This window comes from Hemicordylus capensis, chromosome 6 (assembly GCF_027244095.1).
Source record: "Hemicordylus capensis ecotype Gifberg chromosome 6, rHemCap1.1.pri, whole genome shotgun sequence".
NCBI classification, from domain to species: domain Eukaryota; kingdom Metazoa; phylum Chordata; class Lepidosauria; order Squamata; family Cordylidae; genus Hemicordylus; species Hemicordylus capensis.
Window position 1 is genome coordinate 27590359 of NC_069662.1, and position 16628 is coordinate 27606986.

Genomic DNA, 16628 nt, shown 5'->3' on the forward strand with positions numbered 1-16628 from the left:
GATATTACAAAATGGTTAAAAGGGAGATCAGTGTGTGTCTTAAACTCCATCACTCTCATATAAACCTGTCCCTTTCTGAAGAAATGAACCTACAAGGTGAGTTTTGGTGAGGGAAGTGAAGAGAGGTTGCAGTACCACAAATAGCACCACAAATTCCAAGGGATAGTTTGCTCTGACAACAGGTGAACTGATCCCTTAAATAGTTCTGACTCTGGACTCAGGCTACCCCTCCTGGGCTCTGCCTCCTGGCCTAGAACCTGGAAATCGTAAAAGGGCCTCCTTCTGGCCTGGAATCTAGACTCCTCTTCCTTTCTATCAGATACTGCCTAGCCTCTTGCCAGCTCTGATGAACAGATACTGGGGAGCTCCAAGATGTGGGTAGGGTGAACTCTTTGGGGAGCTCAGGTTCTTGGAGTGCCATTTATGGGTGCTCCAGTTCTCCAGTTATAGGGTTCTTTCAGGCTCTGGCCTAAGTGTCCTGAGGATCAGCCTCAAATTTCCTTCTCAAGGTGGGGATTATGACAACTATTTACAAGCACTGGTTTATTCAGTTATATGTGTGTAGGGGGGTGTTATTTAGAGATAAAAGACAGACTATCAATTACTATTTATTTATTTGTTTGTTTATCATATTTCTATACCACCTGATATAAACTTCTCTAGGCATTGTACAAATTAAATAACACAGTAAATATTAAAACAGTATAAAACAGTTAAAATTCACAAAACTAATAAAGCAAGATCACAGACAAAAACACATTAAACAGTTTAGAAGTTTCAGTTAAAAGCCTTATAAATCAAGTATGTCTTGAGGGTCTTCCTGAAAACAAACAAAGAATGGGATGCTCTTATTTCAACAGTGATCATATTCCAAAACCCTGGGGAGCCACAGAGAAGGCCCAGTGCTGAGCTGCCACCAAACAAGCTGGGGACAACCTTAAGATGATCTTAATAGGCAACAGGGTTCATGACAAAGAAGACACTCTCTTAAATACCTTGGACCCAATTCATTGTGCATAAGTCAATAAATGAATTATGCATTCATTTTGGAATGAATCACCCCCCCAAATCCAATTGACCCACTGTGGGGTTGCTTAAAGGGCCCCCAAATGAGAGACCCTAACTAAAGCAGAACAGTGAAATGAAACAGTTCCAAACTGGCTGCTTCGTTTGGGTTCCCATTCCCCCCTCCCTTTTCCATGGTGTTTATAATACCTTAGTAGTGCAGGTATGACTATAATGTGTCTCTTCCCTGCACCACATTAGAATCCCATTAGAATCCCATATGAGAGAAGCCAAGGATGCAGCTTTTTCCCACAGAAGCATTTCCCCTGCTTTGCAGATGGGTGACACTTGTGTGGGAAATAACTGCACCAGCAGGTCCTCCAGTATGTCCTGCAACATTCAGTGTTGCTGGAGAGGCACCAAAAGACCACAAACTTCAGCAACTACCATGCCTCAACAAATTCCCAGACTAGTTGATAGAAAGAGAAAAGATAGTTAAACTTTAACTTATCTATATATACAATTCTCTTAGATGTCCCCATTGCTAATCCCATGCGTGGCAGGTCTTGTGACAGTTTGCGAGCGAGGGGAGTGGGAGAGGAAAGCGACAGCGGAGAAGATAAGGCGAATGGCCAGACAGCCAGGGAGAGGGCAGGGAAAGAAAGCGGCAGCCAGGCTGGCCAGCCAGAAGGGAGAAAAAGCAGCATGAGACCTAGAAGACTCCTGATTGGCCAGGGCACCTGCAAGGGGCGGGGTTTGTACTGCAGGTACTGCTGCTCCCTGCCCCAAACATTCAGTCAGTGCCTAGCTTTCTTTGGCAATGGAGCTTGTCAGTGCGGCTCCGTTGCTGGACTTGGGAAGGCCTACCAGCTTAGTGGCAAGTTCGGCGGCAGCCCTATGGGGAGTGTTGGGGCGGTGCCGGCATTTCGGTGAGTGGCTGAGCGCCAGCATTGACAACAGCACAGAGGCGCCAAAGGCGTTTTGAGGGCTTTGGCCCGTTACTTGTGGCAGCAACTCTTGGGCTTTAGCCCTGTTTCGGGGCTGGAAGGGTTAGGCTAGTCTTGCCTCTGGTGGGGGGGAATCCCAGCCCGCCTTTGGGCAACCCCCGGGAAGCTGTGGGGTCCGCTGGGTGGTTTTCTGGGTTGGCCCTGGGGGGCTTTATTTTATTTATTTTATTTTTTACATTTATATCCCGCTCTTTCTCCAAGGAGCCCAGAGCGGTGTACTACATAATTAAGTTTCTCCTCACAACAACCCTGTGAAGTAGGTTAGGCTGAGAGAGAAGTGGACTGGCCCAGAGTCACCCAGCTAGTATGATGGCTGAATGGGAATTTGAACTCGGGTCTCCCCGGTTCTAGTCCAGCACTCTAACCACTACACCACGCTTTGCATCTCCTGGGCTGCTAGGGGGGGTGGCCCTACACGGGTTGAGCTCTGCCCTGGTTTTTTGGGCTTAGCTGGGTCTCACTGGGTGGCTTGCCTTGCCCAAGGGTTCTGGTGGGCCCAGATCTGGGTGATTTTGTGCCTGTTTTTCTATAAAGTTTTACTGGTGTTGGGCCCTGAGAGCTGATCCTGTTGGTGGGTGCTTGGGAGTTGAGTGTGACTCCATCCAGGTTTTATATTATTGTCTTTAGCCTTGGCTTGGGGTTTGTGGTAAGCATGCCTCCCAAGAAAGCCTGGGGAAAGACTGGAAGCCTGCCAGTTAGGCCCCCTTGCCAACCTGACCTTCAGCCTCCCTCCTCTGATGAGTACAACACTGATATGGTCCAAATTAGGGGCCTTATTCAGTGAATGGAGGCCCTGGAATGGGCTAGGAAGATTCCCACAGATAAAGCTACAGGACCATCCGGGGTACCTGCTTGGCCAGGCAAACGCACCAAGGGGGTGGTCAAAGCGCAATTGCTGAAGTCTCTGTCTGACAGGATAGCATCTTTGGAAATTGGAGCAATGCCTAATAAACCAGTCGACAGAGGGGATTCGCCTCATGGTGAGCCCAGTGATCCAGCTCTCCCTGTGCCAGTGGATGTGCTGACATCCATCCCATTGATGCCAGTGGACCCCAGTGGAGGGAGCGGAGATGCACCAGGTAATCACACTACACCACTGCCCCCTGAAGGTACCGGCCTGTGACCTGCGTATCCCTGGCTGATACCTTATTTTGAGGGCTGGGGTGCCCCCCTCTTTCTAGGCCCCACCCGTGCACACATGGTGGCAGGGGGACTTTACAGGGTTTCCCTGGAGTTTTAGCTAGCACACAGGGCATGGCTGAACAAGTCTGGAGGGGTTGCACGGCTATTGGCACATCACCTGTGGTAAGTTCCACTGCTGGGGCGGGGTTTTAACCAATGGGTGTGTTGCCCTTGCCTCTGCATTCTCCTTATAGGGCTGTGGGGCTTCCCTTGGGTGACCATTTGCTACCCACCACCCAAGAAAATTTTTTTGAAGGGCAAATAAGTTGATATGTTTAACCTACTGTTTAGGGAACCTGAGATTAAGCACAAAGAGGGCGAATCCTGTAAAGACCATGAGGTTACCAAGTGGAAACCCGTGGAGAAGATGTGGAATAATTGGCTCTCTGGGTACACTATATACCTGGGGGTGGTCCTGCGGGCACAGCCAGTTCATGGGCTGGCTTTGGTCAAGTACCTTGATATCATTCACCGGGCAATGTCTGACTTTGCTGGTTCTGCCTGGTTCCATTACGATGAAAACTTTTGTATACCCGCCCTGCCATGGGATGTTCCTCTGCAGGAATCTTGGCTTCTTATAATGTCGCCTTCCTGCCCAGTAGAGGATGATAGGTCGGATAGTGGGCATTTGCTGTCACGTCCGTCAGGTGCTTCCGCCCAGGCGGGTATGAGCCAGCAGTAGGTTCAACCCCAGCTGGTCTATTGGGAATTTAACAACGGGGGTAAGTGTTCTAGGTCTCCCTGCAGGTTCCGACACGCTTGTGGTCTGTGCGGTGCAAAACACCCGAGCTTTGCCTGTCCTCAAATGAGAGGGTGGGGCTCAGGCCCTAGGCACCAGCAAGGAGGGGAAATCCCTCTTCCCCCACTGCAGGAAAAGGGACCCAGCCCAGTTACGTTGCTAGTGCTGGCTTTGTGGCTGCAGGACTATCCCAATTGGGAGGCGGCCGCCTTTATATATAATGGTTTTGCTTATGGCTTCAGGATTCCATCGGAATCTAAGTGTGTTGCATTCATGGCTAAGAATTTGCGTTCAGGTTATGGAGGCAGTAGTTGAGAGGAAGATTGGTAAGGAGGTTGCAGGGGATACGGTACTGGAGCCTTTTGACACACACACCCCGCCGTTTCCTAACTTGTGGGTGTCCGCTCTTGGGATAGTCCCTGAGAGGGCCCCAGGTGAGTTTAGGCTTATACATCACCTGTCCTACCCTAGGGGGTCGTCCATTAATGACGGCATCCCCAACCATTTGTGCTCTGTTCAGTATACCTCCTTTGATGAGGCAGTGCAAGTGGTCCGCAGCTGCAGGGTGGGGGCCCTTTTGGCAAAGTGCGTCATTGAGTCTGCCTTTCGCCTTCTGCTGGTACATCCAGTGGATTTTGACCTTTTGGGATTTTCTTTCAAGGGTAAATTTTATTTTGATCGGGCCCTGCCGATGGGGTGTTCAGTCTCGTGTGCGGCCTTTGAAGCTTTTAGCACATTCTTAGAATGGGTCTTGAGAAGGAGGACCAGCTTGCGGTCTACAGTTCATTTTTTCGATGATTTTCTTGTGGTAGGCCGTACTGCCTCGGCAGAATGTCATAAAATGTTGGCTCCAACACAGGAATTGGGGGTGCCCTTAGCATAGGACAAGATGGAGGGGCCGGCCATGAAATTAGCCTTTTTGGGGATTGAGCTGGATAGTGTAGCAGGTTGTTCCTGGCTGCCCCGGGATAAGTTGTCTGCCTTGCTTGACTTGGTAGTTGCCCTTGAAAGGGGCACGTAAGGCCATGCTGAAGGAGCTGCAGGTGGTGGTTGGGCATCTTAATTTTGTTTGCAAGTTCGTGGCCCCTGGCCAGGCCTTTTTGAGGAGGCTTTGTGATTTGATGGTTGGCCTTCGGTCGCCCTTTCACCAGGTGCAGATTACTTTGGGTATTAGGGAAGACTTAGCTGTCTGTGAGGCATTCCTCAGGAATTTCAATGGAGTTTCATTTTGGAGGGAGGAGCAACTCCTGGAGGCTGAGCTCCAGATCCACTCTGATGTGGCTGGGGGAGTGCGGTTTGGCATTTATTTTCATGGCCGCTAAGTTGAGTTCAGTGGCCGCTAAGTTGAGCTGTTGGGGGAATTACTCGGGATCTTACCTTTTTTGAGTTATTCCCTATTGTTGTTGTGATGCTTTTATGGGCATTCGCGTTGGCCAACTCCACCGTGGGCTTTTGGTGTGACAACCAGGCAGTGGTAAAGGTTGTCAATGCTCAGACTTTGCGGTCTCAGCGGGTTATGGGTTTGCTGTGGGTTTTTGTGCTTCAATGCCTCAAGTTTAACATTCTTTTTGTGGCTAGGCATGTCCCTGGGCTTCAGAACAAAATTGCTGATGCTCTGTCTTGCTTCCAGGTGGACAGATTCAGGGAGTTGGTGTCCAAGGCCTTGGCGGAACCAAAGCCCATGCTGGAAGCCCTGTGGCAGCTTGGCAAGTAGAGGCCTGGCGGGCTATTGAGGCTTTGTTGGCTCCCAGTACCAGGCTTAGCTATTCTGCCAAGGTAGCCACTTTTGCTGTTTTTAGACAGGGTGAGGGCCTCCCCGAGGTTTGGCCTATTCCTCCCGCGCATGTCATGCAATTTTTGGTCCACCTGCATGCATAAGGTAGGACAGTTTTGACCCTAGCAGGGTATGTGTCCGCTTTGGCCTTTACTGCCCAAGCCATGGGTGGCAGGGACAGTGAGGGCTGGGTGCTCCGGAAAGGGGATCGGTAAACACCCCTTGGGCAGTTTTAATTGGTTAATTGGTCTATCGCTCCCTTGTGGTTATTGCAGCCCAAGGATGATGGTTGGCCATGAAACTGGCTTCAGGACTTCACAAATCCTAGGGCTCAGCGATCCAGGAGATGCTAACCCCTGAGAGTGTCCAGACCCCTCTAGGGTTGATTATGAAGGGATAGAAGCAGGTTCTTACCTGCTTCTTTCCAGAGTCAGGGTGTGTTGCCCGTTTAGGACTTGGGCTAGGATTATGAAGTCTGAACCCGGTCTTTGTTAAGCCCGCACTGTCAAGGGGCTGGAGTGTTTCCCTCCTAATGTCCGCTACACAAATTTTAATTGGATCAATAAGGTTGTGGCCCGTTATCCCAATACTTGTGTCTGTGTCTTCTTGGGCTAGGGTCTGGGGACAATGGGACTGATGGATTTTTTTAAGCAAAGCAAATATTGTATGCAAATCAAGACCTGTAGATGTGCTCAATGAGCAATAGAATTGCCAGGACAAGAGAGTTTCTTTGGATGTGAAATAATACCTGCCAAGGTTGTAGATTTGGAGGATCCACTTTTTCTCTGCCTGTCATTGCTCTTTCTTTCAACCTCAGTGATAACACCTTATGTAAAGCTTGTGCTATGGCATGTACTGCATTATATATGCTGTAGCTTTGCCCAGTCATGCTCATTTCAAATAGAGTCCCAGGAAGACTCTCTAGCTTCTCTTGGCCAGTGCAAGCATTTCTGCTCTCTTTGTCCTCATCGGAATCAGAAAATAAGCAGTTGAATGCCAGTTGCCAGAACATTCTGAGAAAACCGTCTCCTTTGGGCAAGTTTGGTTGTAGGCTCTGAAGGAATTTTGGAAACCCTAGCACTTCATTGGTGTGAACTACAAAAGACAAGACACCATCAAAGATTTTCATATCAAAAGCTCTGTGCATTGTTTGTGATGAGAAATCCCACTGAGATGTCATAATCCACACTTTACCCGTAGATGCTTCAATAGAATCTATAAATGCTGCGCTTATAGATATCATCCATTTTAAACATGTTGTGGTCTGAAGTTCTGCATTTACAATCAACACTTTGACCTTAGGATTCGTTAGTAGCCTGGCCATGGACCGGATAGTTTCTAATGAACTGAATCTCTCTAAAATATGCAATATGGCTGGTATTTTTATGGTGAGGGCTTCACAGATTCTGTATTGGGAAAGTATTTGCATGATGGCCAGCACAAACTTTTCTCCACTCTCATTATTCGATGCAAGGATCCCAACCCAAGTCCATTGGAAATGCAGTAGGAGCTGGACAATCCCTGCATACTGATGTTTTTCATTGGGGACCATCCGATAGAAGGAAGGAAACTCAGTTTTAATACTCATCACTGGAGCTAATACACAGTAGGCAATCTAAGCAAAACAGAAATGTTCATAATGAAGGGAGGAACTTATGTTAAATTGTAATTATTCATCCCAAAGATTTGCAAGATGAAATGTAGTGGTCAAATTTGGAATTTTTTAAAAAAATAAATAGAAGAGATTTTTAAAAAAACAACAACAATGGTGGTTGAAATTATGCCAGAGCATTAGCTCTCATGACATGAAACTCCTCATCCCTTTATTTTATTTATTTTATTTATTGTTAAATTTATATACCGCCTTTCATTAAAGCAATCCCAAGGCGGTTTACAGCAAAAAATTTAAACACAAGATGGTAAAAAAGACACAATTAAAATATTAATTGAAGGGGGGGGAATTAAACAAATCTGATTAAAAATTTAAAACAAAAGCATAAAAGCAATACATATTATAAAGAGCAGCAGCAGAGAATCAAATAAATGCCTTGGCAAAAAGCCAAGATTTTACACTTTTTCTAAAAGCTGTGATGGAGACTGAGGAGCGAATAGCCACTGGGAGATCATTCCAGAGTCTCAGGGCAGCAACAGAGAAGGCCCTGTCCCGCATGCACGACAACTGAGCCTCCCTCATTGTCGGCACCCGGAACAGAGCCCCCTCAAATGACCTTGTCAAGCAGGCAGCAACCCTTGGGAGCAGGCGGTCCCTTTCTTCATAGATGGCACGTTTTTGTTGCTTTTTGGTCACAATGTTATGGTTGCTTAATTTATTCATCAAGCTTCTTGCTAGGAGGTAAAGTAACGTGTGCCGTCAAGTCAGTGTTGACTCCTGGCAATCACAGAGCCCTCTGGTTGTCTTTGGTAGAATACAGGAAGGGTTTACATTGCCATCTCCCACGCAGTGTGAATGAATGAATCTTTATTATGGTCAATGACCCATAACAGAAACAAAACAATACAACTCGTTTGACAGAATACAAAAGGGTGGGGATATTTTTAACCAAATCATTCTAATACCATTTACTCAAACAATTTAGACCTAATCTTAACTGCTGCTGCACAAAATTTAGCCACATTAAGTGTAGTACATTCACTACAGTCTGCTAACAGAAAAGAAACATACCCATCCTTAGTTCTACCAGGGATATTCAATAAAAAGAGGGGAAATCAGTTCAGAACGAATATCCTTATAAAATGAACAATATAGTAAGACATGAGTCACCGTTTCTACACCTTGGCCACAAGAACAAATCCGATTGAGTGTGAGATGATGCCTTTCAGCATTTTCCTATATTATTGCAGCCAAATATAGGTGTTTCTGGGAAACATACCAGCAGGGATTCGAACTGGCAAACTCATGCTTGCTAGTCAAGTCATTTCCCCACTGCACCATTAGGTGGCAACCAGATGATTATTGCTAATTTGTTCATTACTCCTTCTAAGAGTGAGGTGTCTCAGTACATATCAATTTGAATGCAAAAGAGGATCACCCCCAAATAATACATATTCTCTCCCCCCACCACACACACACTTCCAAAACAACAAAAGAGAGAGCAAATTCCAGATCTGTAGCAGTAGAAGGGTGTGTGTGTGTGTGTGTGTGTGTGTGTGTGTGTGTGTGTGTGTGTGTCTCTATAACAGAAAGCTGTTGGGGCCTCACTCACTGACTTACTGACTGTAACATGAAACTCCCAGACCAAACCATGAAAGATTAAAAAATGCCGGTTTTGCAGGTAAGTTCCAGACCTAAAATAAAATAAAAATAAATTCCAAACCCCAGAACATTACTTTCCTGGAAAATACAGAAAAATTCTTGCAGAAAACATGGGGAATGAGATCTCTTAGAGAAAGGGAAAAAAACTACTTACAGAGAAATAAGATGTTAACATGCTTGTGAACTGGAAGCCCTCACCTACCTGACTGACTGACTGGCTGACATGAAACTCCCAGACCAACCCATGAAAAATAGAAACATAATGAGGAGATTCTCACGATCGCCCCAAAGCAGGCTAACCGCCCTAAATACCCCTCCCCTAAGATGAAGTTAACGGAGCGAGCACTCCGTTAACCTCCTCTTTTTGCTCATGTGTTGCTGTGGCACATGGTGACACACAAGTAGATGCCTCCCAGGATTGGGAGTCTCTTCAGGATGCCCCACACACTCACACGGGGCATCCTGGAACCGGGGGCTGCGTGGCCTCCAATCCCCACAGCCCGCACCGACTCCGTGATGGAGCTGGCAGTCGCGTGGGTGGCCGATCCAGCCACCCAGGGCTGCAGGCTTGATCATCTGCAGGAAGAGTGGGCTAACCGCTCTCCCCACAAACCCAGAAGAAGCTCTTCATCATAGATTCATCAATGATCATGAGAAGAGCTTCACTATAAGCTCTTCACTATAAGCTCTATAAGAGCCCCTGGTGGCACAGTGGTAAAACTGCCGCCCTGTAACCAGAAGGTTGCAAGTTCGATCCTGACCAGGGGCGCAAGGTTGACTCAACCTTCCATCCTTCCGAGGTCGGTAAAATGAGTACCCAGAATGTTGGGGGGCAATATGCTGAATCATTGTAAACCGCTTAGAGAGCTTCCAGCTATAGAGCGGTATATAAATGTAAGTGCTATTGCTATTGCTATTGCTATTTTCACAGGTAGGTTCAAGACCTTGGCCACACTAATAAAAAATATCCAAACCCCAGAAAAACTTCAGTAATGCCACAGAAAATGCAGAAAAACTCTCCCTTTGGAAACCATGGGGAATGAGACCTCACAGACATAGGAACTTACTAGAGTCACATAGCAGCAGTGGTTCCAGGGGCTGGCATGGACAGGGGGAAATACCTGCAAAAAACAGTGAACATTGTCACCACTGGCACCCAGGATCATGCGGGAAGCCCAAGAGGCTGACGGGATCCCATTCAACTGACCCCCTGGACATGTGTGGTGGCCATTTGAGTGGTCAGCATGGCACTTGACTGCCATGATGAGCACCCAAATGACTGCCACACATGTCCAGAGGCCAGCTGAACAGCAGGGGTGGAGTGGCCTCCCTGCAGGATCCTGTTGGCTTCCCAAGCTTCCCAAAAGACGGCGGGTGCCAGCAGCAGCAGTGTTAACCATTTTAGCATTGCAACAATTTCATGACTCAAACACTTATTTTACCTGTGGAATCTTGTAGCTGCCTAATGCAGTAGCCATATGAAGGGAGATTTCTGAGTCAAGTCCTCCAATTATGGCTATCAGACTTCTTTGGTCACATTTGAAATTGGGGACTATCCTTTCCAAGGCAGATAGAAGTTTCAGGGTGTTCTGATAAGTCATCCTTGCATTTGTGTAGCTATCATAAATGAAGAGCCCAAGACTGAGATTTGGTAAGATCTTGGAGTTCTCATTGATTTCCTTCACAGCGTATATCAAGGATAGGACATGCTGGTAGTTCTTTGGGATTGCACTGAAGACAGAGTTACATTATAAGTAAGACATTAACTCTTTGTGAAGTACAGGGGCGTAGCAAGGTTGGAGTGGGCCCAGAGACAAGATTTTAAAATGCCCCCACTCACTGAAGCTCAGCTCATGAAGTAAAGAAATCTTAAATGAGGCTGAATAGCGGTAACAAAAAGCATAGTAAAATTTATACACACACACACACAATAGAACATCATCCTATTTTTTTTTAAGGTTTTGTAAATTTTGGACCATGCAAGTCATTTAATGGTACTAGAGAAAGACATGCTGTTCTGGTAGCTCCAGGTCTTAACACTCACATCAGTTTCGGAGGATGAATACAACTGAAGGAAGCCCGGGCGGGTGCGCAGCTGGGGGAGTCAGTCATGTGACTTGCCTCTGGGGCCCCCGCCAAGGCAGTGGGCCCCCAGACAACTGTCTCCCCTTGCTCTGCTATAGTTACGCCCCTGGTATATGAGAACATCCCATACTAAACATCATCAAAGCTACAAATATTAAGAAGACTAAGATTTACATCTGTTCTAACTACAGATAAGTGGAAAGTAAAAAGTAGATCATTTAAATAGTGCCATTTTTCCTAATGTTTGAACACATGTCTAGGTTATTTTTCTTTTCACCTTTCCCCCAGCAGTTTCAATGGATATTCAGTGCCTACGGATGGGGGGGGCGTGTTCTACTGCCAGACATTTGTTTTTGTTTTTTGTGTATCATTGACAGTATTCTGTCAAAGTTAAGCATATGTGATGTGATCTAATTTCAATGATGCATAAGTCACTACAGTTGCTTTCAGTATGTTTTATGAACAGAATTGTGTCTCCCTACCAATCACTCTGAAATGTGCTTAATTTTAGTTAGAGCATGTTGATGTTACCATATCTTCATTAGGTGTGCAAAAATCCAAGTGCCCAGTCAGAACTGGTGCCTAAAATAATTGGTTCTTGTAACTGGCTCCTAGGTTTATGGAGAGGATAGAAAATAGATTTTTTTGTAGTTCTTCCCTTGTTACATGTTGGATGCTCTTCTTACTTTCTTAGTCTGACTGTAAAGTTGTACCATCGAGTTGGTGTTGACGCCTGATGACCACAGAGCCTTGTGGTTTTCTTTCGTAGAATACAGTAGGGGTCTACCATTGCCATCTCCCATGCAGTATGAGATGATGCCTTTCAGCATCTTCCTATATCGCTGCTGCCCAATATAGGTGTTTCCTATAGTCTGGGAAACATGCCAGTGGGGATTTGAACCAGCAACCTCTTGCTCCCTAGGCAAGTTCCTTCCCCACTGCACCATTGGGTAGATTTACCTCTCAAATAATCACTAGCTACTTCATATAAAATGTGGGGAGTGGGTAGGAGGAGAGATAAAAACACACCAGCAAGAATGAATCTCACTGGTAAGCTCAGGTTTCCACAAACAAATTAAGTTAACACATTTAATTATGAACAAATTTTAAAAGCAGGAGAGTTATAGTATTGAGGAATGGCCTATATAAGACCAGAGATACATGAAATAATACATAATGGGAGGATGAAGAAATAGGAAGGAAGAAACATTTTGTTTGTTTTCATTTTTTCCAGGCCTTCACAATTTGGCATATGCTACACAACAAGCGAAAAACAAAATGGTCAAGAGGAGGAAGAGAACAAGATGAAGAAGGAAATTCAGCAATTCTTATAAGGCTAAATGCATTTTCAGAAAAGTCATATTGACTGTTTTCAGAGCATGCTATTACTCGTGAGACAACTTAATAGTGGATTTGAGCTGGTTTGATACATAAAAATGATTTCCTTACAAAATTTCATCTACAAACTTAGTTTTTGGGTGTTCACTGAAGAATATTTCATCAAAGTAGCAACCAAACTGAGAAGTAATCACTCCAATTACTAGGTGCCCTGTCTGACAATAGTCGTATGGAATCTGGAAGGGATTGGTCATGGTACACATCACAGAATTTGCCTTGCATTCAATTGGAGGCAGTTGCAGCCATAGAATGAACAGCAGCAAAAGAAATCCTGCCATCTCAGGGTGAAACTTGAAGCACAATGCCTAGTTTCTGGCAATCATCAGTTAATATCTTCAGTCAAGATAGAGCATTCTTTCTTCCGTGAGTCCAAATTGCAACTGCAAGATATCAGACTAGTTCAGCTTTGACTGTGTGTGCAGTCCACAATCCCGGCTTCAGATTGCACAGGGATGCTTTAAATAAACTTTCAGGCTCTTATTGATTGTTTGTGACCTTAGAGAGCTCATGTGGAGTTTCTCAAGAATCACGATGAAAAATGAATAATAGTAATTTGAGAGAATTATGGAGTTGTTCACAATAATCTCCCCAGAGTATTGTACTACACAACACCCTTTACAGCAGCAGAGCAAAAGAAAGCATGTTTGTCAGAATTCAGAGTTTTTTCCAGAGAAAGAAACAGTGAGGAAACAGCTCCCCTAGGACAGAGGTTATGCCCATGACACTCTATAGATGTGAAAGCTGGACTTTGAAGAAGCAAGATAGAAAAAACATTGATGCTTTTGAACTTTGGTGCTTGGAGAAGACCCCAAAGGGCTCACAATCTAAAAAGAAACATAAAATAGACACCAGCAGCAGTCACTGGAGATACTGTGCTGGGGGTGGATGGGGCTGGTTACTCTCCCCCTGCTAAATAAAGAGCATTACCACATTATAAGGTGCCTCTTTGCCAAGTTCACAGGGGTTGTAAATTCAAGCAGAGATAGAAGCTATTCACACATGCTGGCAAAACCATGCTAAGGAAGCCCAGCCCAGTTTTGCCTGCACATGTTACCATCAGGATCGGGCCCACCTCTGGAGCCACTCTCTAAAATGAGGTTAGGAGAGCGAGTGCCCCATTTCTCATATCATCTGCCAGCCGTAGCTGTGGGTACCCGGCCAGCTCTGGAGAGGGGAAGGGGGATCCTCATAATGTACCCGTGTGGTGCATTAAAGGAGCTCCAGGGTCCTGGTAAATGCAGGGCAATGCATTACACCCTGAACCCCCAAGATACTGGCAGGGGCCACTAATCATCTGGGCAGGTGTTCAGAGGCATATCTAGGGAAAATAACGCCTAGGGCAAGCACTGATATTGCGCCCCTGTCCAAACAGGGATGCCGGGACTTGTAGTCAACAACATCTGGAAATCCCTGTTAAAAGGAACACTGTACCATCTAGACATGGTTGTTGATCAAAACCTGAAAACATGAGCCATTTCTATTAAAGACTTATAACAATAGTCAGGACTTATGTGAGGGTTCCAGTGTCATTTTCTGTCTCATCTCATGCTTTTTAGAAAACATGACATTGTCCTAGAGGATCACCTGCCCAAATTCCTGACAGCCTTTGTCTTATGATGACTGTTGGCTCATGATGGGGTATATGTGCATTCACCACACTAGTGCTTACTTTGGCACCAGGAGGGAGGAGGATACATTAGTTTGCAACACTAGATAGAGGAATTTGCAACAGGAGCAGACAGCAAAGTTCTGCCAGGGCCAAAACCAGCCCTTGCCAGACTAAGAAATCATTATAATTTGCCCCTTCCTGTCACAAGCAGTGTGCTGTTCTTTTATTATTGACTCTAACTCTCAGATATCCCAGTCATGGATGGAAAATTTAGGGTCAATTTACAAGAGACACATTTTCTACATGGAAGTTTCTTCTGTGCAGGTGCTGTGCAGAAACCCATGTATAGTGATCAATACTTATGTATCTATTCCACACAGTTTCTTACAAAAATGACAATCCCACAGGAAATTTTGCTTCACATTAACTAGTTTGGGGTAATAGGCAATCGACAAGAGTTTGGCAAAAGAATTTGGGTGGTATAAAAATATGTTAAATATTTGTTTTTATCTTGTTGTAAACCTCCCAGAGACATAAGTTTTGGGTGGTATAAAAATATGTTAAATAAATTAATTAAATTAAATGATGTTCCTTTTACCAAGAAATGCAGACTATGTAAGCCTGAATCCCCAAGATACTGGCAGGAGCTGCTAATCATTTGTGCGGGTGTTTCACCCGCCAAAGAGGGAGCCCTTGATCATGTGTGGGAAGGTAAGCTTTTTAAAGCTTCCTCCCCGCTAACCTCTTGCCCTGTCTTACTGCTCATGAGAACGGTCCATTCCTCCCCAGCATGTCTGGGGGGCAGACTCTTTGCCCTGGCCCTACAAGGGCATGAGGCATGCTTGGGCCAGCCTTTGACCAACCAGGAGTTTGGAGGTGGGGCTCTGGCAACTGTTCGGTTTCTCGGCCCGCTGCAAACTTAGTTTCTTGGGGAGCAGCGACAAGTGAGGAGCTCTTCATCGTTCTTTTCTTTCTTCAGCATAGCAGCAGCATCTTTGGTGGGGAATGGAGGAGGCAGTCCGGGCTCCACCATCATTTTGGTTTTCTTCAGCCTGGCATGGTTGGGTGGCGGCAGTGGCTTTGGCCTTTCATACTTGGCCCCAACATGTTAATGCAACATGTTAATCCTGCTAAGTTAAAATATTCTGGAGGTGCAGACCCAAATGGTCTATGTTGCACCATATGGTATGGCCATCCTCGCATTCGGCATGCTACAGATAGGGTTGAGAAACGTCTTGTGTCCCTTACTCTTGTGTGGCAAATATCACACAGGAGCACAAACATTATCAGAGAGCGCAGTTTTGTATCCTAAGTGTTAGATATGAATGAAATATTTCTTTTGTTCCATCTTTCTGTGTGAAGGTAATGTTGATCGCCTTACCTTTCAAAAAACTGAATTCTTTATGCATGATTTCATAGTTCTTTCCCTGCCAGTACAGATTTATTTAATTTTATTTATTTATTTATTCATTCGTTCAATTTCTGTACCGTCCTTCCAAAAATGGCTCAGGGCGGTTTACACAGCGAAATAATAAATAAATAAGATGGAACACTGTCCCCAAAGGGCTCACAATCTAAAAAGAAACGTAAGATAGACACCCGCAACAGTCACTGGAGGGATGCTGTGCTGGGGGTGGATAGGGCCAGTTACTATCCCCCTGCTCAATAAAGAGAATCACCACGTTAAAAGGTGCCTCTTTGCCAAGTTAGCAGGGGTTCTGATGTAACAACAGGGATTTCTGATGTAACAACTTCACATTCCCTTAGGGTTTACTTAGTGTGTGCATTACACATCACTTTTGCAACCATGTCCCTAAGGTAATTTAATGCTCATGTAAGGTAGTGTCTCTAAGGTAAACAGAAACCGTGTCACTAAGGTAATGTAAGAATTGGCCCTTCTGGTCTCAACTTGGGGGGGGCTTTGTGGTAGGACCCTCTGTCTTATCCTTCACAAGTGGCACTCCCAACTCCCCGGTCAACTGAATGAAACAACGCAATATATGGTGGCAGTCAGGAGAATTCATCAATCCTGTGAAAAGAAAGTCATCTAAGACATGTGCAGTGTACATTCAACCCGTCAGCCTCCTCAAAGCTCATTCCAAAAAGGTGCTAAAGGCCTCAAAAGCCACACAAGAGACAGAACAGCCCATAGGGAGTGCTCTTTCGAAGTAAAATTTGTCATCAAAGGCAAAACCTAAAAGGTCAACATCAATAGGGTGCACAGGCAGAAGTCAGAAGGCAGATTCAATGTCACACTTAGCAAGGAGAGCACCAGCCCCACACCCCTGCACCATCCTAACTGCTTCATCAAATGATGTATATCACACTGAACACAAGTGATCAGGGGTCCCATCATTCGCGGAAGACCCTTTGGGGTAGGATTGATGATATATTGAGCGATATTTGCCTGGGGTCTTCTTAGGGACCACCCCCAGAGGTAACACTCTCAAATTAGGAAAGGGAAGATGATCAAAAGGACCCAACACCCTGCCTACTGCCACTCCCTTGCTAATCTTTTTGACATCATCATCATCAAATGGCATTCATTCCTCAAA